The 27,804-nt window shown below is 36.7% G+C and overlaps 1 protein-coding gene, 1 long non-coding RNA gene and 2 pseudogenes across 4 annotated transcripts in view; 3 read left to right on the top strand and 1 right to left on the bottom strand.

Annotated features, from left to right (window-relative positions):
* The window catches only part of LOC306661376 (voltage-dependent L-type calcium channel subunit alpha-1C-like), a 448,729-nt gene that overhangs the window by 237,250 nt on the left and 183,675 nt on the right, over nt 1-27,804 (bottom strand). The gene's annotated exons all lie outside the window — the stretch shown is intronic.
* The window catches only part of LOC306661381, a 448,014-nt gene that overhangs the window by 183,698 nt on the left and 236,512 nt on the right, over nt 1-27,804 (top strand). The gene's annotated exons all lie outside the window — the stretch shown is intronic.
* On the top strand, nt 5,044-14,323 carry LOC306662200 (V-type proton ATPase 116 kDa subunit a 2-like; annotated as a pseudogene). The gene is made up of 3 exons: nt 5,044-5,179; nt 5,228-6,050; nt 13,417-14,323. The product of its transcript is annotated as a V-type proton ATPase 116 kDa subunit a 2-like (transcript).
* On the top strand, nt 26,227-26,921 carry LOC306661499 (prostaglandin E synthase 3-like; annotated as a pseudogene). The gene has a single exon. The product of its transcript is annotated as a prostaglandin E synthase 3-like (transcript).

The raw sequence follows: 27,804 nt of genomic DNA on the forward strand, positions 1-27,804 counted from the left end.
ATTAGGCGAGAAGCTCCAAGCAGGCAAGTAGTGCTCGAGAACACACACGCATACATTTTGTGCGTGGACGAGAAAATCACCTGAGTGTGCTTATGTCAATTAACCTCCTCGCTGCCGATGTGATCAGGCGCCATCCCGGTGCCGCCAACATGGCACAGCCCCCAACACAGAGTCCCTAAAGAAAGCCTATAATGATACATAAGATCTATATAAGAGATCCTAAATTTACACATTAAGAAGAAGTATAGAAAAGATGAAATATTGACTCTCAGGACACTGAGAAATAGCTAGCACCTTAGTGAATTTATGTTGTAAGTTTACTGTGTTGTAAGAAAACTGTTAGGGAATATACAAATGAGCATTATCAGAGTTTTGCTCTAATAAAGGATATTTTCAAGGAGCCATATTGAGACAGGGAAATAAAAAGAGCTCTTATAATAGTAGCCTATTAAAATAAAATGCTTGCATGGTGCTAGATTATCAGTATATATGCATTTTAAGTAGACATGTGCATCCCCCTTGCAAAACACATTTCTGAAACATTCAGAGTTCTTCTCTGTTGAGATTTATTCTATCTGAAGCTAACAAATTTGACATGGTAATTTGTTTTCCTTCTATTAGTGGAACTCAGTGAGCTCTTTTATTTGTAGCCATGTTGTGGATATCTTTGAGATATTCATTTCTGCCTTAAACATCAATCTGGGCTATCTAATGAATCTATAACTGTGCTGGGAGTTATAAGTATTCCATGTATGTTGGAACATTTCAGATGAATGAAACATGCTGTCAAGAAAACAAGCAATGGCAAGAGAATCTGGCTTGTTTTCACAATAGCATTGCTATACTCAATTTTAATCTAAATTGCTGCTTTGAAAGAAAATGCCTCTAAAGTTAATCTTACTTTACTGTCTATATTTATGATTAAAAAAATTACTAACAGCTTAGCCAAGTCCATAGCAATTACTTTGATGAGGAATTTAATACTTCCAAACCCAAATGTGCCTACAACTAAAGAGCTTTGCTAAATAATGAATTGTTTATTCAACCCAGTACTGGCAGCATAAAAACCAGAGGAGTCTAACTATGGACTGTAGTATTCTCCTACATATGCATACTCTTACCATATTGGTAACTGCTTAACTTTCAGGTGTTTCTGGGCTGAAGCACCCTCCCATAGGCATGTCTCCACAGAAGACCAAGACGTTTTTTGCATTCCCCCTCATCTCAATCCCACTTGTTTATCAAAACCTGCTTTTCAGTCCTCTTTTATTCTCCCAGGGTGTTAGCTTTTACATATTGACAAAACCAAGAATCTTGTTGCTTAGGGAAGGATTTAGAAAGATATAGGGACTTTCACTGCCCTCTTAAAATTGCTGTAGAGATGCTTCCTCCCCTGTAGCTATTTTTATTTGTATCATTTTAAAAAACATTTCTACCCAACTGATTTCAATTTCCCATGTGAAAAGGTTAGTTTTCTCCTTTCAGCTGAAGAGAGTAAAAGTTGAGCACATTGCAAGTTGATTTTGCAGGAAACACTAATTCAAAGTGTGATACTTTGATGAGTCACTGTTTTCATTACCCATTTGTGGTGAGAGGTGGTTCACTATGGATTTCTTCAGTATTGACAGCTTGTTGCTCAGTCATTGTCAGTTTTGCCTCAAGTGAAAGTTTATACACAGGTTTGTTTTTCTACCAGCTGTCATAGTTTACTTTCATCTTTCCTGCAACAAGCTCACATGTGATTCAAGTTTGCAAAACTTGACTGACTGCAACTGAGTATTCTGTTGTAATTGAAGGAGTTTCTCTTGTTTTAGTGCTGCTATGCGTGAATTCCACAGCCCAGCTTGAGGCGAGCTCTATGCTCCAATGGGGCTACTGCTGGATACAACTGTTTTGGAATGTAGAGACTAGATCAGCAGATGTGCAAAGAAAGCCTTCCACCACTTGCTCAGGTGAATGATATTTTCGGACTGATTTTTGTCAAACTGATTACCAATTTCAGGAGCTATCTTCTTTAATTAGAACATTCCATAATATGGCTATTTTCTGATGGTCCATCCCTTAAAAGAAAACACTTCTCTTGATATTTTTAATTTAATCTGTTCTTAATTTCCTTTAAGGAAATATTTGAGTATTGTTTGGGATTTTTACATCATCAGTATTCCTTAATATTCTTTCCCCTTCAATATTAAACAAAAAATACCAGTTATGTAAAATCAATATAAAAATATTAACTAATTTTCTTCCTAGCACTAGAGAAATGTTTTCATTTAAATTAAAATATGTGCATATACTAAGAATTTCTGCAACAGTTATTGGTTTGATTTACTTTCAGAATGACTATAGAAAGGTCCATTCATTGTCAAATAATGGTGCAAATTACTAACTTTACTGTACCTCATTTTCTCTGCTTTCTCTGGGTGTAATATGTTCCTTTAACCTTGAGATATACTACAAATTAGATGATAATGTGAAAAAATTGCTCTGAGAAAAATACTGTAGAAGTTGAAGGACAAATATATTTAGTATAATATGTATATATTTTTCACATATATATATAGTTCAAAAACAGAAAGGATGGATGGAAGGAATATAAATGGATGCATATGGAAGAAGAGATTAAAGTACATATAGATGTGATACCATAAATAAAAGAAAGAAAGTGATTGCCACAAAATTTAGAATGGTGTAGAGTAGAAAATAAATGTGGTAGAAAAGGCAGGCACAGGGGATCCTCTAAGGTATTAGTAATGTTCCATTTCTTAAGGTGAGTGGTACATATCAGGGTCTGTTAAAAATGGTTACTCTTTTGTGTGTGTGTGTGTGTGTGCCTATATACATATGCATATATATGTGTGTGTGTTTGTGTATATATATCTATATATATTATAGTTTTGTATACAGTATATTTTAAAATAGAATATAATAGAATTTTCAATTCTATGTACCAAAAAAAAGATTATGTCAAGCGACTGATTTTGGAGTTTTAAAATTTTACTAATAATGAATCTGTTATAGTGCCGTTTACTCTTTCAAACACTTTGAAACATATTCCCGCATTTTTTCCCTCAGCACATTTGACAAATGAATAAACTGAGTCAGAGATGGTAAATGGTTTGATTAGATCAAATAACAGGTTGCTGATTATCCAGATCTTGAACTGGTTTTCTTGATCCCCTGCTCCTTACTCTTAAGATCATTTTTTTCTGTCATTTCCTATGTAGATTTTAGATGCTACCTTGTAAAATAACTGGAAATGGTTGATAAATATGATTGACTGCCCTAAGGGGGAGAAAGTTCAGATTGGTCAGGACTTGAGGAGGTGTTTTGTTGTGTACATATTCATATTCTACAATTAATTTTCTATGTATAACGTGACACTTTGAACTTTACAAAGCAGTTAAGATTTTAGAAACAGTATTTTTATATGCTGAAGTATAAATATATTGCAAGCGTTATATCTGTAATTGAATCTTGCCTTTTTATCTGTATAACTAGCATATTCGAGAGATTCTTCAACCTGCATGAGGCTGGCTTCCATAAATGAGCATATGCCCAAACTGTTGGAGATGATGTCACATTTATTTGAACTTAGGACTTGGCTTGTATTGCTATTTTGTTTTTCCCATTTCTGGGTAATTTTAATTAGTTAAGCTGTTGCCTGAAGAGTCTAAAAAGATGAGCATGAATGAAATAGATGTTTTTGGAGCATATATTTTGGAGATGTTTTTGATGGCCTTACTGTATCTTTGGCCTCTGACTTTATGCAGTTGTTTGGTTTTTGCCTAAATGTTCTATTATGCAACCATGCAGCTGGCCCAAGGATGCTCATTTTCTATAAATGTGAAATTTTTTTGTTTCCTGTTTTTTCCTCAAATGCAGTTTTCTAATTGTTTTTTGGAACTACTTTTGATAAAGTGACTCAATGCTATCAGTATTATTAGGCTTTAGCTTTCTGTGTAGTTACATCTGAAATCAGATGTTTTCCCTTGTGGTGTACTTGCTTTTTCATGTTTCATTTTTTTAATGCTTCTCTACTATTTCATTTATAATAAATATTTATAATTTCTTCTTTTGATAGTAGGCTAGACATAGCATTATGAGAAAAGAAAAGCAAAGTTTAGAAGAAATTAAATGAGATAGCTTAAGTTGGACTCATTCTTTTGTTTAATCTGCTGCCAAGAAGTTCTCCTGCTTACAGGTAGAGAAACAGACCAAAGGCTTTTTTGTACTTGGGAAGGGCTAGAATTGTATTACTCCAGTTACTCTGATTAGTCATTTTAATACCTTTTGAAAAAATATTTTTTTTAGTTGTCAATGAACCTTTATTTTACTTATTTATATGTGGGGCTGAGGTTCAAATTCAGTGCCTCACACATGTTAGGCAGGCAACTGGTCTACACTGAGTACAACCCCAGTCCCTTAATACCCTTTTTAAAAGGTTATTAAATGATGAAATAAGTCTAATCAGTAAAGATTATCATAGAGAATATGGAATTAAAGGTGAAGAAAAGGAGCCTCAGGAGATTGGGGAGGTACCTAGGACCACTCACATGGGATTCATATTGCCTGAGTCCAAACCGGACTCTTCTGATAAGGAAGAAGATTGATATTAATTTCATTCAGAATGGAAAGGGTAAAGCCATAGTATGAATTTGTGATAATGGTCAAGTATATTGTGTAGATTATTAAAGTATGTGTTCTGAAGATAGTTTTGGTTTTGTTGTGATAGTAAAGGAATTCCACAAGCATGTTTTTATGGTTTTTGACCTCTTTTGTTTTAGCAAGTATAAAAATTTACCTGAAAGCTTTCCTCCAAATTCAAACAAATCTGAACTTTAAAACTTACTTCTCATGTCTTTCCCTAAAATCTTTTTAAAGTGATTGATTTTCATAAAGAAAAGTTCCCTAGGGTGGTGTTTGGAGCAGTGGCCATGGTGGCCGCAGTGGCAGGACACAGGTGGCCCCTGTAGCTCAGCCCATGCTGACTGGCCATGGCCAGGCTACAGGAGGAGCCAGAGGCCTGGGCCTCCCAGGCTGACCATGCATGCTCATGGGGCCAGAGCTGCAGCCTCTGCCGGGTCTCTCCAGCCACAGGCTGCAGGCCATGGGGTCTCTGTACCTGAGGGAGCCCATGTCCTAGTGCAGCTCTTCTGCAGTCGGGTACGACCTGTGACCTGTGAGTGCCTCAGCACGCTGGGTGAGAAGCACCTGGTCTAGTTCTGAGACTGTTATCTGGTGCAGGAAATTGCTAGAGCTAATATTCCCCTGCCTGAGGGAGAGGCCAGTCCTCCTGCACCCACTCCAAAACAGGTTCTAGAAATGTAGGAGCAGTTGCAGAAGCTCAAGGTTGACCTGCAAGAAGTCACCAAGAACAGGGAGAAACTGAGAATGAAATTGCTTGAACTGATCGAGTACACTCACATGCTGTGGGTGACAAGGACCTTCCTTAAATAAAATGTCGAGTTTGAGCCCACCTGTGAAGAATTCCTGTCCTTGGAGAATGACTCTTCCCTGGAATATAGCAGTATGCAGAGGCTGGGGGTAAAGCAGGGTATTGTGTCTGGCCTAATTCTCCAAGGAAAAGTGGATGCATTTGAAGAAAAGCTATGGAGGGTCTACAAAGGGTACACCATGCAGAGCTGCACGAGTCCCTTGGGGATTCTGAAACAGAAGAAGTCATAAAATGTTACATGTTCTTCATATCCTTTTGGGGAGAGCAGATTGACCACACGGTCAAGAAGATATGTGACTGTTAACACTGCCACATCTACTCCTATCCAAACACTGCTGAGGAGCGAAAAGAGATTCAGCAGGGGCTGAATACTCAGATTCAGGATCTCTACACTGTGCTGCACAAAACTGAGGATTATTGATGGCAAGTGCTGTGTAAAGCTGCTGAGTTGGTGTACAGCCACGTCATCCAGGTGAAGATGAAAGGCATTTACCATATGCTGAACATGTGCAGCTTTGATGTCACCAACAAGTGCTTCATCGCCGAGGTCTGCTGTCCTGAGGTGGATCTGCGTGACCTGCCATATACATCTCCAGTAGCACTCCTCAAGAGCATGAGAAGATAATGCTCTGGAATGACAGTGTTGTGAGGCACAACAGTATTTTGCAGTTGGACCCAGCCATTCCTGGAGCGTTCTGAGGCCCTTAGCCCTTTGGGATTGACCCAGCACTGCAGAGACATGTTAAAGTAGCCCTAAGATGGCGGCTGGCATTGGGCCAAGAGGTGGCGCATAATTAGTGTTAACACGCGTGATCTACTTTTACCTAATTAGTTAATGTCTCCTTTGTGCTAGTGGTCAACAGATATTCTTCATTCTTTCTTTTTTTTTTTTTTATTTTATTGTAAACAAATGGGATACATGTTGCCTCTCTGTTTGTACATGGCGCAAAGGCATACCATTTGTGTAATCATAAATCCACATACAGTAATGTTGTTTGATTCATTCTGTTATTTTTTCCCCTTCCCCCCACCCCTCCCACCCCTCTTTACCCTCTATACAGTACTTTCTTCCTCCATACTTGCCCCCCTCCCTAACCCTAACTCTAACCCTAACACTAACCCTTCCCTCCCCCCCATTATGTGTCATCCTCCACTTATTAGCGATATCATTCGTCCCTTGTCTTTTTGAGATTGGCTTATCTCACTTAGCATGATATTTTCCAATTTCATCCATTTGCCTGCAAATGCCATAATTTTGTCATTCTTTATGGCTGAGTAATATTCCATTGTGTATATATACCACAGTTTCTTTATCCACTCGTCAATTGAAGGGCATCTAGGTTGGTTCCATAGTCTGGCTATTGTGAATTGAGCAGCTATGAACATTGATGTGGCTGTATCTCTGTAGTATGCTGATTTTAGATCCTTTGGGTATAGGCCAAGGAGTGGGATAGCTGGGTCAAATGGAGGGTCCATTCCAAGTTTTCTAAGGAATCTCCACACTGCTTTCCAGAGTGGCTGCACTAATTTGCAGCCCCACCAGCAATGTATGAGTGTACCTTTCTCCCCACATCCTCGCCAACACCTGTTGCTTGTATTTTTGATAATCGCCATTCTAATTGGGGTGAGATGGAATCTTAGGGTGGTTTTGATTTGCATTTCTCTTATTACTAGAGATTTTGAACATTTTTTCATATGTTTATTGATTGCTTGTACATCTTCTGTGAAGTGTCTGTTCATTTCCTTAGCCCATTTGTCGATTGGATTATTTGTATTCTTGGTGTAGAGTTTTTTGAGTTCTTTATAGATTCTGGAGATTAGTGCTCTATCTGAAGTATGATTGGCAAAGATATTCTCCCACTCTGTAGGCTCTTTCTTCACATTACTGATAGTTTCCTTTGCTGAGAGAAAGCTTTTTAGTTTGAATCTATCCCAGTTATTGATTCTTGCTTTTATTTCTTGTGCTATGGGAGTCCTGTTGAGGAAGTCTGGTCCTAGGCCGACATGTTGAAGATCGGGACCTACTTTTTCTTCTATAATCTGCAGAGTCTCTGGTCTGATTCCAAGGTCCTTAATCCATTTTGAGTTGAGTTTTGTGCAGAGTGAGAGATATGGGTTTAGTTTCATTCTGTTGCATATGGATTTCCAATTCTCCCAGCACCATTTGTTGAAGAGGCTATCTTTTCTCCATTGCATATTTTTGGCGCCTTTGTCTAGTATTAGAAAGTTGTATTTATTTGGGTTTGTGTCCGTGTCCTCTATTCTGTACCATTGATCTACCTGTCTATTTTGGTACCAGTACCATGCTGTCTTTGTTACTATTGCTTTGTAATAAAGTTGAAGTTCGGGTATTGCGATACCCCCTGCTTCATTTTTCCTGCGAAGGATTGCTTTAGCTATTCTGGGTTTCTTATTCTTCCAGATGAATTTCATAATTGCTTGCTCTATTTCTGTAAGGTACGTCATTGGGATTTTAATTGGGATTGCATTGAATCTGTATAGCACTTTTGGTAGTATGGCCATTTTGACAATATTAATTCGGCCTATCCAAGAACATGGGAGATCTTTCCATCTTCTAAGGTTTTCTTCGATTTCTTTCTTTAGTGTTCTGTAGTTCTCATTGTAGAGGTCTTTTACCTCTTTTGTGAGATTGATTCCCAAGTATTTTATTTTTTTCGATGCTATGGTGAATGGGGTAGTTTTCATAATTTCTCTTTCTGAGGATTCCTCACTTATGTATAAAAATGCATTGGATTTATGAGCATTGATCTTGTAACCTGCCACTTCACTGAATTCACTTATGAGTTCTAACAGTTTTCTGGTGGAATTTCCTGGTTCCTCTAAGTATATAATCATATCATCCGCAAATAGGGATAGTTTGAGTTCTTCTTTTCCTATTCGTATTCCTTTAATTTCCTTGGTCTGTCTAATTGCTCTGGCTAGAGTCTCAAGAACGATATTGAATAGGAGTGGTGAAAGAGGGCATCCCTGTCTTGTTCCAGTTTTTAGGGGGAATGCTTTCAGTTTTTCACCGTTTAGAATGATATTAGCCATGGGCTTAGCATAGATGGCCTTTACAATGTTAAGGAATGTTCCCACTATCCCTATTTTTTCTAGTGTTTTGAGCATGAAGGGGTGTTGTATTTTATCAAATGCTTTTTCTGCATCTATTGAAATAATCATGTGGTTCTTGACTTTAAGTCTATTGATATGGTGAATTACATTTATTGATTTCCGGATGTTGAACCAACCTTGCATCCCTGGGATAAAACCCACTTGATCGTGGTGCACTATCTTTTTAATATATTTTTGTATGCGATTTGCTAAAATTTTATTGAGAATTTTTGCGTCAATGTTCATTAATGATATCGGTCTGAAATTTTCTTTCCTCGATTTATCTCTGTCTGGCTTGGGTATCAGGGTAATATTGGTTTCATAGAATGAGTTTGGGAGGGTACCCTCCTCTTCTATTTCATGGAATACTTTGAGAAGTATTGGAATGAGCTCTTCTTTAAAGATTTTGTAGAACTCGGCCGAGAACCCATCTGGTCCCGGACTTTTCTTTGTTGGTAGGCTTTTGATGACCTCTTCTGCTTCATTACTTGAAATTGATCTATTTAAATTTTGTATGTCCTCCTCGTTCAATTTAGGCAATTCATATGTCTCTAGAAACCTGTTGATATCTTCAAAATTTTCTATTTGGTTAGAATATAGATTTTCAAAATAGCTTCTAATTATGTTTTGTATTTCAATCGTGTCTGTTGTGATATTTCCTTGTTCATTCCGAATTTTGGTGATTTGGGTTTTCTCTCGTCTTCTCTTTGTTAGAGTGGCTAAGGGTTTATCAATTTTGTTTATTTTTTCGAAGAACCATCTATTTATTTTGTCAATTTTTTGTATAGTTTCTTTTGTTTTAATTTCGTTGATTTCAGCTCTGAGTTTAACTATTTCCTGTCTTCTACTACTTTTGGTGTTGCTCTTTTCTTCTTTTTCTAGGGCTTTGAGCTGAAGTGTTAGGTTGTTTATTTGTTGATTTTTACTTCTTTTATTGAATGCGCTCCATGAAATAAATTTTCCTCTAAGTACTGCTTTCATAGTGTCCCAAAGATTTTGATATGATGTTTCTTTGTTCTCATTTACCTCTAGGAATTTTTTAATTTCCTTCCTAATATCTTCTGTTATCCATTCATCATATAATAGCATATTGTTTAATCTCCAGGTGTTGGAGTAGCTTCTGTTTTTTACTCTTTCATTTATTTCTAACTTCAAACCATTATGATCTGATAGAATACAAGGTAGTGTCTCTATCTTCTTGTATTTGCTTACATTAGCTTTGTGGCATAATATATGGTCTATTTTAGAGAAGGATCCATGTGGTGCTGAGAAGAAAGTGTATTCGCTCTTGGTTGGATGGTATATTCTATAAATGTCCGTTAAGTCTAAATTATTGATTGTATTATTGAGATCTATGGTTTCTTTGTTCAATTTTTGTTTGGAAGATCTGTCCAGTGGTGAGAGAAGCGTGTTAAAATCACCTAGTATTATTGTGTTATGGTCTATTTGGTTTCTGAAATTGAGAAGGATTTGTTTGACATACATGGATGAGCCACTGTTTGGGGCATAGATGTTTATGATTGTTATGTCTTGCTGTTTTATGGTTCCCTTAAGCAGTATGTAATGTCCTTCTTTATCCCTTTTGACTAGTTTTGAGTTGAAGTCCACCTTATCTGAAATGAGGATGGATACCCCAGCTTTTTTGCTGAGTCCATGTGCATGATATGTTTTCCCCCATCCTTTCACCTTTAGTCTATGTGTATCTCTTTCTACGAGGTGAGTCTCTTGCAGGCAACATATTGTTGGATCTTTCTTTTTGATCCAATCTGCCAGTCTATGTCTTTTGATTGATGAGTTCAGGCCATTAATATTCAGGGTTATTATTGAGATATGATTAGTATTCCCGGTCATTTGGTTCATTTTATTTATTTATTTATTTATTTATTTATTTATTTATTTATTTTGAGACGACTTGGTTCTTCCTTTATTTGACAATTCCTTTAGGATGGTTCCTCCCATTGCTGATTTGTTTCTTTGTTTTTCATCTCTTCCTCATGGAATATTTTGCTGAGAATGTTCTGTAATGCTGGCTTTCTTTTTGTAAATTCTTTTAGCTTTTGTTTATCATGGAAGGATTTTATTTCATCATCAAATTTGAAGGTAAGTTTTGCTGGGTATAAGATTCTTGGTTGGCATCCATTTTCTTTCAGGGCTTGAAAAATGTTGTTCCAGGCCCTTCTAGCTTTTAGGGTCTGGATTGAAAAATCTGCTGATATCCGTATTGGTTTCCCCCTGAATGTAATTTGATTCCTCTCTCTTGCGGCCTTTAAAATTCTGTCTTTATTTTGTATGTTGGGCATTTTCATTATAATATGCCTTGGTGTGGGTCTGTTGTAATTTTGTATATTTGGAGTCCTATAAGCCTCTTGTACTTGATCTTCCATTTCATTCTTCAGATTTGGGAAATTTTCTGATAGTATTTCATTGAATAGATTGTTCATTCCTTTGGTCTGTTTCTCTAAGCCTTCCTCAATTCCAATAATTCTCAAATTTGGCCTCTTCATGATATCCCATAGTTCTTGGAGATTCTGTTCATGATTTCTTACCATCTTCTCTGTTTGTTCAACTTTGTTTTCAAGGTTAAATATTTTATCTTCAATGTCTGATGTTCTGTCTTCCAGGTGTTCTATTCTATTGGTTATGCTTTCTATGGAGTTCTTAATTTGGTTTATTGTTTCCTTCATTTGAAGGATTTCTGTTTGGTTTTTTTTCAATATCTCTAACTCTTTATTGAAGTGATCTTTTGCTTCCTATATTTGCTCTTTTAACTGTCGATTGGTGCGATCATTCAGTGCCTGCATTTGCTCTTGCATCTCGTCATTTGCTTCCCTGAGCATTTTAATTATGTACATTCTGAACTCCCTTTCTGTCATTTCTTCTGCCATGCTGTCGTTGGGTTTCATTGATGTAACATCTAGATTTGTTTGCAGCATTTTCTTTCCTTGTTTTCTCATATTGTTCAGGTATCAGTTGACCGCTGTGATATTGCAGATTTCCTCTATTGTCTTATAATATCCCTGAAGATTTCTATTATATCCCCTCTTAGTCTTCAGTAGCCTGAAATCTTGGAGGAAGTTGATAATGCAGTGCTCCACAAGGGAGCTGACTCCCTAGGGGTGGTGGCCTTCTGGTGGGGTATATTCCCTGCTAGTGGGCAGAGGTACCTTCACTTGCTGATGAATGGTCATCCAGAAGGGAAGTAGGTTGTGGGCTGATGCAAGACCAGTTTGGGCCTGATTTTACGGTCCTTTTGGGAGAACCTCACCCAACAGGGAGGAGTCACCCGGTGGGGAGGTCTCGCTGGTCGGTTTTCCTCCCAGAGGTTCCGTTCAATTCACAACTACCGCCTGGGCTGGGCAGCCTTCTTCTGCAATGTTCCCAGGGACCCGGACCTACCTCCTGGGCCCGGAAGCCTCACCCTTCGCATACGAATCTCCTTCGGCTGCCTCTCCTCAGAGAAGCTGCCTGCAGTCCTGGAGCCTTCGTCCTGCCCCTCAGTTTGTCTGTGGGGCCCTTCCACCAAGAAGCCGTCTAGGACCCTGCTCTGCACTTTTCGCCTGGCTATGCGGCCCTTCCTCTGAGCAGCCACCTGGAGCCCCTTACAATCGCTCCGAGTCCCAGTGACCCGCCACACGCCTTTTCCTCTGGCAGCCAGCTGTTGTTCCGTGCGGTCGCTCTAAGACCAAGTGACCCACCACGCACCACTTTCTCCACCAGGCAGTCACCCAGAGATCTGGTGCGTCACGAGTCCCAAGAACTCACTATGCACCTTCTTGTCCCGACTGCCTCCCGTAGCCCTGGTGCAGTCACTTTGAGCCCAAGCACCCCGCCGCGCTCCTCCTCCTTCTCCAGACAACCTCCCTATGTTCAGGAGCGGATGCTCTGGGACCAAACCACTCACCACGCTGTTCCACCGGATAGCCGCCCAGAGCCCTGGCGCAGCTCCTCCAATTCCAAGCGACGTGCCGAGCCTGTATTTCTCCTTCTCCTCTGGGCAGCCCCCCGGCTGCTTTGAGTTGGTCCCAAGTCTCTCAATATCTCCTTTTCTTGAGTCCTGAGTCCACGCTGCTCCTCCGGATAGCCGCCCAGAACCCTGGCGCAGCTGATCCAATTCCAAGCGACGTGCCGAGCCCGTATTTCTCCTTCTCTCTGGGCAGCCCCCTCTTCAATGCTCCCAGCTATCTGCGATCACTGCTCCGGCGGGGGGAGGGGCGCCTCGCCGGCCGTTCTACTTTGCAAAGATCCCTGCTTTTGGGGCTACCGCCCCGTCCAGGACTCCTGCCCCGTCCGGGACGCCTGCCCAGTGGGGGACTCTCGCCCGGCTGCTTTGAGTTGGTCCCAAGGCTCTCTATATCTCCTCTTCTTGAGTCCTGAGTCCTGGAGCAACACGAAACGCAGCCACCCTCTAGTCCGCCATCTTGAATCTCCTCTTTATTCTTTCTTGATTGGTATCATGGCACATGCTCCAACCGTGCTACTTAATCCTAAACTGATTGGCTGCCTTAGGGTATATAAGACATTCTCTTCGCCTGGGAGGAGATCGCAGACCACAGATCGCAGGATGGAGAATTGAGGGCACACCTCTAGATCGCAGAACGCAGAACTAAGTAGACAACGCTGGATCGTAGATCGCAGATTGCAGGACGGAGGATAAGCAGCACCTCTGATAGATCGCAGAACGCGGGATTAAGAACACACCTCTAGGTTGCAGGTTGTTGGATGCACACTGCACACCGCACCCCGCACCTCCAAGAAGTGACCCACCTTTAAGAAGCAGTAGACCTTTGATAAGCGTAGCCTCTCTGAAAGAGTAGTACCTCTAAAATTAAGCAAAACCTCTCTTCCTCTATAAACTAGCGAACAAGCAAACAAGCAAGGAAGTAGCCCAGATAAAGATAATAAAAGTAGTTCATGTCCACCTCCGATACATTCCCGCAGGATTGTTGCTGCGGGTGGCAACACAGCACCTCAGAAAGAAATTCAGTATTTTCCTGGCTTCCATCCCTGAGTTCCTTTTCATGCTCTGCATTTTCAGATACCTTATCCTCATTATTGTCTATAAGTGGTTCATGTTTTTGGCAGAAACTTCCAGGGAGGCTCTCAGCACCCTGATTGAATTCATCAACATGTTTATATTCCCAGCAAAGTGGCCTCTACCCAGGGCAGGAGTTCATGCAGAAAGTGCTGCTGGTTGTCACAGTGTTGTCTGTTCTTGTTATTTTCTTGGGAAAACCCCTGTTTTTGTTATGGTTGCACAATGGGCACAGCTGCTTTGGAGTAAACCAGAGTGGTTACACACTTGTAAGGAAAGATAGCAAAGAAGAAGTTTCTCTTCTGGGAAACCAGGATATAGAAGAGGGAAATAACCAAATGGAAGATGGATGCTGAGAAATGACCTGTGAAGAGTTTAATTTTGGAGATATACTGATGACACAAGTGATTCACTCCATTAAATACTGCATCCAACCTGTGACTCTGAGCTCTCAGTTTGGCTCATGCACAGCTCTCTGATGTCCCATGGGCCATACAGATGAGTGGGCCTGCAAGTGGACATGACCTACTGCAGCCTGCTGCTGTTCCTGGTAATTGCTCTCTGCAGTTTTGATGATTTTTATCCTTTTGATCATGGAAGGGCTTTCTTCGTTTCTTCATGCCATATGCCTTCACTTGGTAGAATTTCAGGACAAATTCTACATTGGTGCAAGCACCAAATTTGTTCCTTTCTCATTCAATCTACTCATTGAAGTTCAGTGACAGTGACAACATGGCATGATCATATTGCTATAACCAACGAGCTTTCAGATTTATGGAGAGTGTCATGTTATATGTCAAATTTATGATAGGAAAAATTCTGTCTTCTTTGATTGCCTTATGATATAGCTAAATAATTCTGTAAGATATACCTCTTCCTCATTTTAAATATTTTGTGAAGTTTATCAGTTTCAGAAAAAAAAATGTTCCCTAGATATGTAAATCTTTGTTCTTAACATTAAAGATAGAAAGCAGCAAAAGCAAAGCCTTGATATGGTAAAGTGTTTATTATAATCAAATGTAAAGAGATGATACAGTAGTCTGATTTTAAAAAATTATTAAGCTGAAAAACACAATACAGAAGGCCTTCTTTGTTTGAAATAAGTGTAGAAGGTAATTGTTCACCTTTCCTCTTTAATTAAATTGAATAGTATCCCCAAAGTACTAAACAGCTAGAGTTTTTCATCATAAATAAATAGGAACTATAATGAAAATGTGTAAGTTTTGATGAAAGAGCAAACATCTCAAATGAGTGTGCCACATATGAAGCTTATATTACTCACATGAAAGCAAAATATTATAAAGTTAGTAATTAACTGATTTAAATTTATTTTTTCCTTAACTATAAGATTATAGTTTTCTGACACAATGGTGTTACATGATTGTGGCATAGAGAATCATGCTTTTAAAATGCTTAGAAAATAGTAGGCAAAATTTTGGGAAAGGAAGCTTTGTTACCTGGAACTAAAAACGTTATATTTATGAAATCTTTATGGGAAAATGTACTGATGTTTACATTTTCTTTTGCAATGTAAAAACAATACAAATGAACTGATGGATGTATAGAAGAATAGATAGGTGGAGAGATGTGATGAAACAATATTGTAAAATATAATGATAAAATCCAGAAGTATGTATCTATTTTGTTGTCTTTGCTACATGTTTGAAAATTTTAATAATACGTTGTTGGGAGAAACTAAGAGTAGTCTTTTGGAAATGGCTCTCAGCTTGTGTGAAGTGTATGATAGGCCAAAAAAAAAATGTGACTAAAAATGTTGTTAACCAACTCCATTTCTAGAAGGCATTTTCACTTACACTTTGCTCTAGTGGAACATTCCTGGTAAATGGAATACTTGTATGAAATCAATTCAAAGAATATGAATACAGTGTTAACTAAGGACAGTCAGGCAACAACATAGAATGATCTACAGAGAAAAACTTCCTAAATAATACATTTAAAATATTTATTTAAAGCATGGTTGATCTCTTAGGAAACTAAGAAACATGCTCAGAGGTTGAAATGTTAAAGAAGCTTGATTCCATAAGTGTGAGTAAACTCCAGGTTTGTCTTAGGGCACTGCTGGCACCTGTCTATGAGGTGCTTGGTGTACAAAGATTGTGTACTCAGAAGACAGGAGACCAAACTGAAGGCTAAAGCAAAGGGGGAGTTTGGATCAGTGATCCTATAGAAACCTGGACCCTTGAAGGGCAGCATCCTTTCTGATAAAAACAGAAAGAAGGAAAGTGTGAGATAAAAAAAAAAAGGTAAAGTATAGAAGGTTCTTATATTTTTGAAGAGGAAGATAAAAATACTAATTCTAGATTTTATTAAGTAAAATAAATGTGGTAGACTTTCTGGGATAATCACTAAAAGAAAAGAAATAGCGTATATAACTTTCATACAAGTAGAGGGAAAATGTTTGCTAAGGAAAAACATACCCCCCAGAATGGCAAGAATTAGGGAAAGGTGCAGCATGTAGAGGAAGAGGGATGGAAAAAAGAGATGGAAAATAGTTAACATTAAAAGAGGAAGTAAAAGTCAAACTCCAAAGCCAATAATTATTGTCAATGTAAGTGTGCTTGATTTTTCTTTTGCAAAATATTAAATTATTGTAACAGATTTTCCTCTTAAGTTTTTACAAGGCACCTAAAATACAGAAAGTTAACAACCAGAGAAGAGAGAAAAAAATTTATGCCAGATGAGAATGAATACTCAAAAGAGACCTAATGTAGTTCTAGTAATGTTATGCAAATGGTCTTTAAGGAATCATTAGTAGAGATTACTGGAGATAAATATTGACAGAAAAGCCCATTCAGTGGAAAAATATAACAATTTTAAATGTGTATAGCATAGCTCAATATACACAAAGGAAAAACTGACAAATCTGCTGTCATAGTTAAGAGATTTTTAATTCCTTTTGTATAGTAACTGATAGATTGAGCAAATAAAATATCAATAAAGAAATAAAAGATTTGAACAAAATAATTAAAAGTTTGTTTCCAGAGGCAGTGGTGCAATGGACATATATAGAGTTCCATATACAAGAGGTGTAGACCATATTTTCTTTCATGAATAAACACTTATGTAAATTGACCATATTCTAGGCCACAAAATTCATGAGGATTTCAAAGGGTTAATTTTGTTTACTCCACAATTAATTACCAAATGCCACATGCACTATCATTATAACTACAAAGATAGCAATGAATGAAACAGACATATGCACACACACAAAAATCCATAGCATTATAGGGTTTACATTAGAATGAAAGAAACAATATGTAAATAAGTAGGTAAACTATGTCAAGTAATGATATGTACCATGAAGGAGAAGAAGCAGGGAAGGGGCTCAGGGAGTATTGGGTGGTGAGGTATGTGGACTGCAATTGTAAAACAAACTATCAGGAAAGGCCTTGCTAAAAAGGTGAAATGTGAGTTAAATCCCAGCAATTTGACTGGAGCAGAGGAGTAAGAGAATGAGTCAGAGAAGTAGCAAGTGGCTAAGTCAGACAGGACTTTGTAGACCATTCTACAGAATTGAGATTTTTCTCTTGAATATTAAGGGAAGTCAATAGATTATTTGACACCAAGTAGTGAATGGATATCTCTGATCCTGTGTTGAAAATAGACAGACTTTAAAGGGTTAAAGATAAGGAGATCAGTTAGGAGGCTATTGCAGTACCTGAGTGAGAACTGGTGGCCATGTAGAGCAGAGTGCTAGCAAATGATGTGAGGAGAGAGTGGTTGGGTTTGTATTAATTGAAGGTTTTGATGATAGGATTTGTGGCTTGATTGGAGAAAGGGTATGACAGAGAAGTCAAGCCTGGACTTGGTGGCATACTTCTATAATCCTAGCAATTCAGGAGTCTGAGGTATGAGCATTGCAGGTTTGAGGCCAACCTTAGAAACTGGGTGAGACTCTTAGTAGCTTAGTGATACCCAGACTCAAAATATAAATGAATAAACAAATAAATAAATAGGGCTGGGGACGAATCTCCACAGTAAAGTTCCCCTGGATTCAATTCCCAGAAAGAAAGGGGATAGAGTGGAAGGGAGAGTGAAAAGTCAAAAAAAGTCAAGGATGGCTTCAAGTGTTTGGTCCCGATTGGTAAGACCAGTGACTGCAAAAAAGATATGTGGGAAAAGATCCAGGTTGGGGGCATGTTAAGTTTAAGTATAATTCAGAAATGAGTTTTGGGACAGAAGTAAAAAGGGAATTTTATATCCTTAAAATGTTTACATTGGAAAAGAAAACTCAATTAATGAGCCATACAATTTTTAAGTTTTAAAAATCAATAAAATGAAGCAAGTAGAAGGGAATATATATATATATATATTTACAATTTAATATAATAAAAACTAAAATTATAAATGAATAATATCATTAAATATTCGTTCTTTGACAAAATTAATAAAACAGAAACATAGTGAAGGAAATATGAGGAACAACTTCATGACAACAAAACTTGAAATCTTGGGAAATTCTTAGAAAAATAAAAATAACCAAAACTGACTGAAAAAGAAATTGAAGATTTGATAGCCATATAATCACTAAAAAACTTGTAATTACTGTTTCTCCCCAAAATACACTATAGTCCTGAGATAATTTTAGAAAGTCCCATCTGTATATTTTACACAATTGTTTTCTTTGTTGGTTTTTTATTTAGTCCATTTTTTTGTGAATGTACTTTTCACAAAGTTGTAAACATTGAATATGTAGAATTTTAATATCTTTAAAAATCCTGAAGGTGTGTGATCTTGAGGATGGGGGTGGTGGCAACAGCAGGGGGGACCCACGGTATCCAAACTGTGTGCATCTAGTAGTCTACCTTCAGAGAAAATACCATAAATAATTTATCAGGCAAATTCATTACATCTGCAGATATCAGAGCTCAAGGAACGATCATGATACATAAAACATGAGCATCTGTAATGAAGTTTTAGACTGTGTCTACCTCTATGAGATGTATTTGTTTTTACAGTGTAGAAACAATAATCCTTTACTCATTTTATTATGTATTTAAATTTAAAGGAACTATGTTCTATTCAAAAACTATGAACTGATGAGGTAACCTCATTTCTAGTTATAGATAGCCCTCAAATACCTGCCTCCTAGAGAGGGAAAAGTATCATTTGATATTTTTTGAACTATGCCCCAATGCCTTTTCCTTCCCCACAGATAAGTATGTTCAAATAATGAAGGATTCAGTTTGCTGTAGGTTCTGATTATCTATCTCATTACACTTTATAGAAAAAGAATACCTCAGTTTCTGGGAAATTGAGGATCTTCTATCTAAATTATTTATATGGAGGAACAAATACTAGATTTTCTCGGAGACTTCCTAGTTTATGGATCTCAGAATGCTGAAGTGGTTGAAAAGGAGAGCATTACTTTGGTAAGATCTTTAAGAAGCACTCTGATTACATGTGGTTATTGCAGTGAAAGGACATACTTGTCTTTTATTTTGTGTTTGTCTTTTTGTTATTGATTTTATAAATAAAAGTTGTTTAGATCCAAAGCCTTCACATTCATTTAAGTTTTCCTGATCCTCATACCATGCATGGCCATGACTGCTTTTAGAACATAAAGCTGCATTTTCTTCAAAACAAAAATAGCTTTCTGAATGTAGATATACACATGTCTTTTTTCCTACAATTTAGATATCATGATCCTCTTTTCATATATTATAAATATAGTTCTGTATCCTCCTGTAAACAGATATGGGCTATTTCTATTTTTTTTGCTATCATAAACCTTGCTTCAAGAAACATTTGATGTACATAGTTGACATATTTATACCATGCACACTCATACAAATATGTATATATATATATCACATATATTATATACTTATCTTGATGCATTTTGAAGATTATTGATACTTATTGTCCAATGTTCATGATATTCTGTGAAATAATTAATTTCATCCTACTCATAATCAATTTCTGAAAACATTAATAACTGAATAGGTGAACATTGGCACCTGGTGGCTTTAATTATTTTAATGTATGAAATTTTTGTGTCTATTTGTTTTATAATTAATAAACTTTATTTTTAGGCTCACAGCAAAATTGAATGGAAAGGACCAAGTTCCTATTTACTCCCTGTTCCCAGTGGTTTTAGTTCCTTTTTTAAAATTAATGATTATCCTGTACATTTGCAGAGAGATACTCTCTGTATCATTATGTGAATAGCTCTTATTTAATGTGTACTATTTAAATATAAGGGCTCTTATAAGAAAGATCACATTTAATCTTCACATTCCAGTATGAAGACATTTTTATTCTTGTTTTCTAGATGAGAACACTTAGATTAATTAACTTGCTCATAAACAATAGGAGGTAGGACAGAATTCTCACATGGGCCCAGTTGACCTCAAAGTCATTTCTCTTCACTATCACACTATGAAATAAAACTCCTCAGGAGATAAGGAGTTTTTCTCTAGAGGTACTTTGTGAAAGGAGGGGTACAACTGTAGTCTAATATAGAGAATTACAAGAAAGTTTGAACATGGGCACATTCTTAGTATCCTTTAGCTTCCATTTCTTGATTTATAAATAAAGATAATAATTGTGGGAATTAATGTAATAATACATGTAACTAGAGCTTAAGGTACAGTTTGGCACATTATTAGTTAGGGCACATTGAGTGCTTAATGAAACTGATTATGGTATTGTAGAGATTAAAAAATTAGATAAAGGTGAGTTAAATGATCTTTCTTTAAAACTTTATCTCTTGACCATTTTTTTTTTCAAAAATTAAAAAAAAAAATTCATTCCTATAGTCATTAGGACCAGGAACTAAAACCAGTCTTTCAATCTCTTAAGGACTGACTTTCTTTGTTAGCCCTTTTTTCCTAATGGAAGGACTAATTGAGAGTTCCTGCTATCAGCTCACTCAGTCCAAAGTAAGAGAAAATGGCCTGGGGCAGACATCGAGTAACTTTGGCAATGGCTTAATATAGAGTTGCACCTTCAATTGACTTAAGATCCTGAATTCATCTAACACTCCCTGAATAAGTTTCACTGTAAACAATGTAAGGTCGTTTATACCTAGTACATTACCAGACAGTGGTTGTGAACATTACTAACTGGGTCAGATAAACATTGTGCAAATGTTATTTGAACCTACACTAAACTGTTTTGTTTGCCATTCTTTATGATTTACTACTGATATTTCATAATTGTTCCCTTAGGCTTGAAAAATGTAGAACCTGCTAAGTAGGAAAAGTTTAGCTTAGGGAACAGAGATTTGAATCTTCATTTGGATCTTCATGAATCTGGGAAACAGTATCATGGAAATTCAAGGTTGAAAAGAACCTAAAAATATAGGGAAATCTCACATGCATGTACTCACTCCCCCAAATCAGGAAGATTATCATCCCGGTTTGATGATCAGGTGTTTAATTTTAAAAGAAAGCATTTCCTTCTAAAAATGCATTTTTGCAGGAGCATTATTGCCCTTAAAGGGGCAAAAGTTCATTCTTAGGGATTGAAAAATATATTAGATATAACAATGATTTGTGGCCTTCCAAGGTTCAATCTTACATGGCAAATTTTATTCCTTAGTATTTGATTTATCTTGTTAAGAAATTTAAACTGAATTTAAACAAATGTTTAATAATAATATTGTATTAATTACTTCAGAGATGAGAGTTTGTTGGATAATATACTTCATAGATCCTAGCAATAACGAGTTGGGAGTTAGAAGTTCCTATTATACTGGAAGGGGGGAAGCAATTTCTGATATGCCAAACACCATAGAGATGGGACTAACCCAGGTGTGCCAACACAGTGTTGGATTTGGGTTCACATATGATACCACTGAGCTTTTGTGACAGTCGGGGGAGGGAGAGGGAAAGATAACCGGTAATAAAGAGCTTCACAGTGATGTACAAGAGATGCCAAAAAGGCAACGTTGTCTACCAGGTTCCAGGGTATCTTTTGAACAGCAGTGACTCTCAAACTTACAATAGAGTTAACATTTTAAAAAATTAAACTTAATTTTAAGAAAATTAAGTGAGAAATAATAAAGAGATCCTAGTACCCCAACCCAGTTCCTAAGATCTTACAAAATGACAGTAATATATCACACTCAGCAGACTGATATTAATGCAGTCAAGGTACAGGTCATTTTTATCACCATGGGATTTCTCATTTGCCCTTTCATAGCCTCACCCACTTTACTCCTGCTCCACCTCCTTCCAAGTCCTTGGCAACCACCAATTTGTTCTTCATTTTACAATTTTGTCATTTCAAGAATCTTATATAAATGGAATTATAAAGTATGTGACCTTTATGGATTGGCTTTTTTCACTCAGCATTAATGTTGTAGAAATTGATCCAAATTATTACACGTTATCAGTAGTTCACTCCTATCACACTTTGTTTAACCATTCACTCGCTGAAGGTTATCTGGGTTGTTTCCAGCTTTTACCTATTATAAATAACACTGCTATAAACATTCATGTACTTGTTTTTATGTGAACATAATTTTCATATCTCTGGGATAAATGCCCAGGAGTGCAGTTGCTGGGTTATAGGATAATTGCATATTTAGTTGTTTTTTTTTTTTTTTTAAGAAAATTGCAAACATTTCCAAAGTGACTGTATTTGATGGTTCCACCAGAAATGTGTGAACAATCCTATTTCTCTACATTTGTGCTGGTATTTAGTGCTGCCAATTTAAAAAAATTATTTCAGCCATTCTCAGAGATGTGTAATGATATCTCAATGTGGCTTTAATTTCCACAACCCTAATGGAATATCTTTTCACACCATTGTTTGCCATTAATATATCCTTTTGGTAAAATATTTTAATAACTTTTAACTGCCATTCAATATTGATTAATGAAAAACGGTAATGAAAATTTCATTTTTGTAAAATATTACAATTTTGTGCTGTAATAATCAGAAATAGTTTATCTTTGGGAAAAATTCATATAGAAAGAGATAATCCAAGGGTTAAACTGAAACAATACAGATAGAGGGAAATTTTATTGGGTTTCAAATTAACTAAAATAATGAAATTATAGGAAACTAATTGTTTAGTATTTTTGACAGAAGTAATAAAATTGCATTTGTATACATTTAAAATAATATCTAAATTATTTTAGTTTTGAAATTTATACCCTACATAAAAACACTCAGTTGTGATTTCCAGTAAAGCACCAGGCGCTTCTGATAAACTCATGGCCCTAGAATAAATGAGGAACATTGAGCTAGGTCATTATTACTACTTATACTTCACAGGTAAAATTATTTCCTCATTACTTTTGAGGTACTGAGAACTGCAAATTGCAGTACTGATGCACATCTTCAGCCCTTAAATTTGTAATCTTTCAGCCTCAACTTCTCAATTTTATGGGATTATAGGCATGTGCCACCACACCTAGCATGTGTGGATATTTAACCCATTTTTTATTAATTGCAAATTTTTATCCCTATGCCCAACATACAGGTATACAAACTTCTCCTCTGTATTCAATCCTTTCATAGACATCTCAGATTCTCACTGTGCTTTCAGTGCCACAATTTATACTGATATTTCATTCACTTACCTTTAATGGAAAGTTCTGATATTCCTAGAGCTGGAGTAGGTCCACACACATGTAATTCAATATCCTGGCTGATGTGTTTTCTCTGGAATATCCTGGATGAAACAGCACTGTTGAACCGCTCCATCAGGCCCCATCTTTTCACCTGTACTCTTAATTTAAAACACACCTGTTGCTAATGAGTTTGTGGTTTTGTATTTCAATTTATTTTGGACTGATTTATTGGCTAGAATTATTCTTCAACAGTATTATTTTTATGTGACTATGATGTTAGTATTTTGCAATATAACTACTATCATCAATACCCATTTAAATGAAATTACACATATCTGAATGACTTTTACCACTATGTTTTGGTAATAGGGTCATGCTGTTACCAGTTTACTCATCAGAAGATCTTAAAAATAATAGCCTTAATAAATACAACATCAACAATTAATAGTCACTTATCAGCAGTAATGAAGATGAATAATTCCTCTATTAAGTATTAAGAAGGATGTGCTAGTTTTGAATGTTTCCCTAACTTAGTTGACAGCTTTGCTACAGCAGTTGTCATTTGAGGCTTAGTTAAGTTTTGTGTAGGCAGCATGTAATTATTTTTGAAAAGCCTATCCTCTGGAATAAAACAGAACTAAGTTTGAATCCTAGTCTCATAATTTAACTTTGGGCAAATTATTTAAACCTCTACTACTATTTCTATTTTACTTATGGAATATGTAAATAGTTATAATGTCAAGATTATAATAAGTATGAAGTAACCAGCATGTATTAAATACTGCTATGGCTATTATCATGTGTTTATAACTGTCTCGTCTATAGATTGTAAGGTGTGTGAGGTCAAAGATTCATGTCATTGGTTTTTCCTCCTTTTTAGTCCTAACATTGGACCTCAAGTATTAGAGGAATTCTGAAAGCACCCTGTAAAAGCATGTGTAGTTACAGCCAACATTCTGGCTGATGATAACTTTTGATATTAATTTTAAAACTGGGAGGGTTCAAAATGATGGAATTTGTATCACTAACATTACTATGGGTGAGCCTCATCATGCCCCTCTTCTCTGGTATAAAATGGGAGCCACCTGATCATTCCCTTTTAATGAATACAGCAAGCCATTTCTAATCCTGAATTTAGAAACCTGATTTGAAGAAAGATCTATAAGCTATACCAAGTAGTTAATTTTTTCTAACTATAGAGCATCACTATAATAAAGGATGTGAGTTTTGGAGTCACTTGGAAACTTCTGTCCTCATATGAAAGTGAGTAGCTGTGGGAACTTGGGTAAGTTTACCATGGCAAGAATTAGCAAAAATATAAGATAACAATTAAAATTGAATTTCAGAAAATAATTATTTAGTATAAGTATGTCCCAAATATTGCATATGATATGCTTATACTAAAAATTATTACTTATCTGAAACAGAAATTTAATTAGATATTCTACAATCCATCTGGTAGCCATTACTTAACCTCTCTAAATTTGAGTTTTCTCATTAGTTGAATGGGATAATATTATCAACCTGATAAGGTGTTGTGAAGATTAAGTGACTTAGTACATGTAAAGCCCTCTGGTTAGTAAACAGTGTAGAGAGAATCTCAATAAATATTAATTACTCTTATTGATATTCCAAGTGTTATTGGTAGGGTTATAAATATTTGTTGCTATTATTTGTGGAACTTCCTGCTATAAGCTCTGATGATTAGCTTGAAACAGATTGAACATACTGTCATAGACAACTATTGAACTGGACAAAATGCATTTAAAATTTATAGAGATTAAATGATGGGCTGTACAGGATTTGTTTTAGTCAGTTTTTATTAATGTGACCAAAAGACCTGATAAGACAACCTAGAGGAGGAAAAGTACCTTTCCTCAGAAAACTGGAAGGTCAAAGGTTGAGTTCATTTGTTTCTATACTCTCAGGATGAGAGTCCTACTATGGTTTAGATGTGATTATATTTTGGCTCACAGTTTCAGAGTTTCAGTCCATGGTTGGCTGACTAGATAGCTTTATTCACCAGGGACAAAATATAATCCCAAAGATATACCCCAAGTGATATACTTCCTTCCTGCCTACAGTTATTTCCCAATTAGAGTACATCAGTGAATTAATTCAATGATCAGGTTACACCTCTAGTAATCTAATGATTTCACCTCTAGAAACTTTTGCACTGTATTACACATGAGATTTGGGGGGTTACTCATATCTAAACCATAATAGAACTTTCATCACTGAGAGTGAAAAAAATGAACTCAACCTTTGATCTTCTTCCAGTTTTCTGAAGGAAGGAGTAGAAAGTAAGGAAAGGGAACTCACACAAATAGGCAGCTGCAATTTGTGGGTTGTGTATTGGAGAGGCAGGTGCTATGCAGAGAAACAACTCCAGAAATCTGCATGAGTTACCTTGAATCTTTGGGTGCACCCTAAACTATGCATTCATAGAGTGAGATTTCACCAGTCTGGACAGAGAACAATAATGGGACAGTTTCATGTTCTACAGCAATGGACCTTAGAATTTTTACTCCTCCCTTCATTGGCTGGGAACAGTCTATGTGGGTAATATAACCTCAATTCAGATGTAGAAGTGAACTTCAGATCACAAAAGTGAGGACTGTAGGCCTGTTCTGTTCTCAGAAGTCAGAAATCTGAGAAGTACATTCTTATGATCATCATTATCCTAGTATCAGCTGCATATAAAAGGGCCCATGGAAGCTTTGGGAGGTGAGGAAAGGTAGGTATGTATCTTGATTATGATTAGGGTAATGTTGCAGTACACACTTGTTTAAATTCTTTGGATTACCTACATAAAATGTGTGAATTCTATTGTAAATAATGGTAAAAACATTAGAGAGCTCACCACTCCTCCATTGCATACAGGCACGCACGTTCATCCTCCCACCTTGCACCCCTTTTCCTACACTTTCCTCTTTTTGGTCGAGGAGCTGCTCTCTCTGCGAGGTGCATTCTGGGAATCTAGGTCCAGCCTGCAGCCATGGTCACCTAACAGGAGCAACTAGAGGCCACGAACCTGAAAGAAAAGCCAGAGTCGCCATCGGAGAGGACCAACTCCCCAGCAGCCTCCGCTAGAGAGGGGCGCCCACCTGTTCGCCTGTCCCCCTGCCCCGTTCACAATGCAGCCTGCTTCTGCAAAGTGGTATGATACAAGGGACTGTGTCTTCATTGAATTTTGTGTTGAAGTCAGTAAAGATGTTAATGTAAATTTTGAAATATCCAAACTTACTTTCAGTTGTCTTGGAGGAAGTGATAATTTTAAACATTTAAATGAAATTGATCTTTTTCACTGTATTGATCCAAATAATTCCAAGCATAAAAGAATGGACAGATCAATTTATGTTGTTTACAAAAAGGAGACTCTGGCCAATCATGACCTAGGTTAACAAAAGTAAGGGCAAAGCTTAATTGCCTTAGTGTGGACTTCAATAATTGGAAAGACTGGGAAGATGATTCAGATGAAGACATGGCTAATTTTGATCGTTTCTCTGAGATGATGAACAATATGGGTGGTGATGAGGATGTAGATTTACCAGAAGTAGATGGAGCAGTTGATGATTCACAAAACAGTGATGATGAGAAAATGCCAGATCTGGAGTAAGGAATATTGTCCTCACCTGGATTTTGAGAAAGAAAATTACTTCTCCACAAGATTTCATAATCGAGAAAATTCCTGAGTTTATAGCTGTAATGGCAGATGCTCTATTTGCCTCCTTTAACCCATTTTTCGACCTTTTTTTTCCTTCCCCTTTTTTTTAAGGGTGTCACTAAGGGGTGATATTGTACCATTGTATGGGGCAAATTTAGTCAGCTAAAGCGCTCTTCTTATGCAGAAGGGATAAAGAAGGACATTTCATACTGCTTAAGGGAAGCATAAATCAGCAAGATATAACAATCATAAACATCTATGCCCCAAACAGTGGCTCATCCATATACCTCAAACAAATGCTTCTCAATGCCAGAAATCAAATAGGTCACAACACAATAATACTAGGTGATTTTAACAAACATCTCTCACCACTGGACAGATCCTCCAAAAAAAATTGAACAAAGAAAACATAGATCTCAATAACACAATCAATAATTTAGACTTAATGGACATTTACAGAATATATCAGCCAACAAAGAGCAAATACACTTTCTTCTCAGCAGCACATGGATCCTTCTCTAAAGTAGACCATATATTATGCCACAAAGCCACTGTTAACAAATACAAGAAGATAGAGATACTGCCTTGTATTCTATCAGATCATAATGGATTGAAATTAGAAATAAATGACAGAGTAAACAACAGAAACTACTCTAACACCTGGAGATTAAATAATACGCTATTGTATAATGAATGGATAACACAAGACATCAGGAAGGAAATTTAAAAATTCTTAGAGGTAAATGAGAACAAAGAAACAGCATATCAAAATCTCTGGGACACTATGAAAGCAGTACTTAGAAGAAAATTTATTTCGTGGAGTGCATTCAATAAAAGAAGAAAAAACAAAAACAAAAAAAAAACAACCTAACACTACAGCTCAAAGTCCTAGAAAAAGAAGAAAAGAGCAACACCAAAAGTAGTAGAAGACAGGAAATAGTTAAAATCAGAGCTGAAATCAATGAAATTCAAACAAAAGAAACAA

The sequence above is a fragment of the Sciurus vulgaris genome (genome assembly GCF_902686455.1).
Source record: "Sciurus vulgaris genome assembly, chromosome: 5".
Lineage (NCBI taxonomy): Eukaryota > Metazoa > Chordata > Mammalia > Rodentia > Sciuridae > Sciurus > Sciurus vulgaris.